The sequence below is a fragment of the Anopheles moucheti genome (genome assembly GCF_943734755.1).
Source record: "Anopheles moucheti chromosome X unlocalized genomic scaffold, idAnoMoucSN_F20_07 X_unloc_32, whole genome shotgun sequence".
Taxonomy (NCBI): domain Eukaryota; kingdom Metazoa; phylum Arthropoda; class Insecta; order Diptera; family Culicidae; genus Anopheles; species Anopheles moucheti.
Window position 1 is genome coordinate 4,443 of NW_026453540.1, and position 3,058 is coordinate 7,500.

Here is a 3,058-nt window from a genome sequence, read left to right on the forward strand (position 1 = left end):
GCCGCCTCGGGATAACGGCAGATGGGCGGTGGATGAGGCGCAGAGTGTGGCAGTGGTCGCCACCGGGGCTTACCCCATCCAACGCCTGTGGGGTAGCGTCCATCCCGGGCTGGTGGTGGCCACAGTGGCAGGTGTCACCTTTGCCAGCTGTTACGTTTCGCCGAACATCGGGCCAGCGGACTTTGGCGCCTATCTCGAGGCGGTGGAGATGGCGTTGGTTGGTCACCAGCACATCGTGCTTGCCGGTGATTTCAACGCGTGGAGCCAGGAGTGGGGATGTCCCCGCACAACATCCAGGGGCCACTCGCTCATGGGGACGGTGCAGCATCTGCAGCTCGATGTTGTCAACCGCGGCAACGTACCCACCTTCATGGGCAACGGGGTTGCGCGCGAGAGCATCGTGGACGTCTCGTTCGCAAGCACCTCGATCGCCTTGTCCGGAACGTGGAGAGTGAGCTCCACCTTCACCCACAGCGACCATCGTTACGTGGAATATTCCGTCGGTGTGCCGGGTCGGCAGGGACAGCGGCAACAGCATCAGCCATCGCGGACGCACGGGAGCGTGGCTATCGCGACGCATGCCGGGATTCGCTGGAAGACCTCCCTCTTCCGCAGCGAGGACTACAAGACCGCCCTCGTCGACTGTCGCTTCGCAGAAGCTGATACGTCCGAGGCGCTGGTCGGAGCATTGACCCTCGCTTGCGACGCCATCATGGAGAGGGTAGGCAGGCCGAAGCAGCATCAACAGCCTCGGCTGTATTGGTGGACCCCGGAGCTGGGCGACTTGCGTCGGGAGTGTGAACTTGCCGAGGAGAGGCTTAGTGCTGCCACAGGTTCGGCGGACCGCGACGTGGCGACCGCTCGCCTTCACGACCTGCGACGACAGCTGCAGCGAGCGATCCAGGAGAGCCGGAGCGGGAAGCTGCAGGAGCTGATTGACGCAGTCGACAGCGACGTGTTTGGTCTCGGGTACCAGGTGGTGATGGCCAAGCTGCGTGGCCGAACACCGCAGGAGACCGACCGAGCGGTATTAGAGCCAATCGTTGACGCGCTCTTCCCGGCTCATCCCGCCTTCGAGTGGCCAGTCATCGAGCGGACGGACGACGAGGAGGCCCTACGACCCGTCACTGAAGCGGAGATCCTGGCGATGGCCGACAGGATGGCTCCGTCGAAGGCCCCGGGACTGGATGGGATCCCGAACGTCGCGGTGAAGGCCGCAATCAGAGAGCACCCGGCGACGTTTGCCCGGGTGTTCAATGATTTGCTGGAGAGAGGCGAGTTCCCGAAGGAATGGAAGGAGGCGCGGCTAGTCCTGGTGCCCAAACCGGGCAAGCCACCGGGCGATCCTGCGGCGAGTCGTCCGCTGCTCCTTGAGGGAGCAGTCCCGAAAATGTTCGAGAGGTGCGTCTTGGACCGCCTCAACGATCATTTGGAGGACAGCAGTGCCCCTCAACTGTCGCCGGAGCAATATGGCTTTCGTCGCGGGAGGTCGACGGTCCAGGCCATCCAGCGGGTCGTCGAGCGGGGCGAGTTTGCGCGCACATTCCACCGGACGAACGGACGCGATCCACGGTGTCTGGTGGTGGCAGCACTGGATGTCCAGAACGCTTTTAACACGGCGAGCTGGAGGGCGATCGCCACGGCCCTGGAGGAGAAACGCGTTCCGGCAGCGCTGAGGAGAATATTGCGCAGCTACTTCTCCGAGCGCGAGCTGGTCTACGAGACCAGTGAAGGACCGGTGCGCAGGAAGGTGTCGGCTGGCGTACCGCAGGGCTCCATTGTCGGTCCCACATTGTGGAACACAATGTACGACGGAGTCCTGCGGCTGGCGTTCCCAGACGGCGTGGAGGCGATTGGGTTCGCGGACGACCTGGTGGTGCTGGCGGGCGGCACGACGCCGCAGGAAGCGGCTGATCTTGCGCAGCTGGCGATCCAGATGATTGGCACGTGGATGGCAGAGCGTCACCTGCATCTTGCTCCGGCTAAGACGGAGATCATCATGGTGTCCACAATGCGGCGGGGCTATGCGCAGCCCTCGGTCTCCATCGAGGGGATACAGCGGCTGCCAACGCAGAGCCTCAAGTACCTGGGCGTGGTTTTGCACGAGCATCTGCTGTGGACCCCGCACGTTGAGTACGCCACGGCGAAGGCACTCCGTGCGGCGAAGGGGATCTCCCGACTGATGCAGAACCACGGAGGCCCCAAAGGAGCGAAGCGGCGGCTGCTGTCCTCGGTGGTGGATTCGACGCTCCGGTACGCTGCCCCGGTGTGGCATGAGGCCACCAACGTCAGGCGGTGCAGACGGATGCTGCAGAACGTGCAGGCGCAGTATGCAAGGCCGGTAGCCAGGACCTTCATATCGGTGAGATATGAGGTCGCCACGGTCCTGGCTAGCGTCATCCCGATCTGCCTGCAGATCCGGGAGGACGCTCGATGCTACCATCAGCATCAAACCACCGGCGCGCCATTGAGTCAACTGCGAGTGGAGGAGCGCGCGGCCACACTGCGTCAGTGGCAGGAGGAGTGGGACGCGTTGGCACCGGCGAGCCGGTTCACGGCGTGGACACACCGGGTGATCCCGGACATCGAGGGGTGGAAGAACCGTCGGTTTGGGGAGATGACCTTTCATCTCTCCCAAGTTCTCTCGGGCCACGGCTTCTTCCATGAATACCTGCATGTGCAGAGATTCACCCCCTCGCCGGACTGCGTGCGGTGCCCGGGTGTCGTCGAGTCGGCTGAGCACGCGTTCTTCTACTGCCCGCGCTTTGCTGACGTGCGGACGGAGGTGCTGGGCGAGGGCGATGTGGCCATCGTATCACCGGACAGTCTCCAGTCGTTCCTGCTGAACAGCCGGGAAAATTGGAGTGCCATATGTGATATGGCCCGGCGAATCACCACGGCGCTCCAACAGGATTGGTACGTGGAGAGAGCGACCAGTGCCAATGACGAGATGGTTGCTGCGGCCCGACGGCTGGATGCGGCGCATGATGAGGTGGTTGCGGCGCGTAACAACCGGCGCAACGAGGCGCGTCGGCAATTGACGGTGGAGCGACGTCTG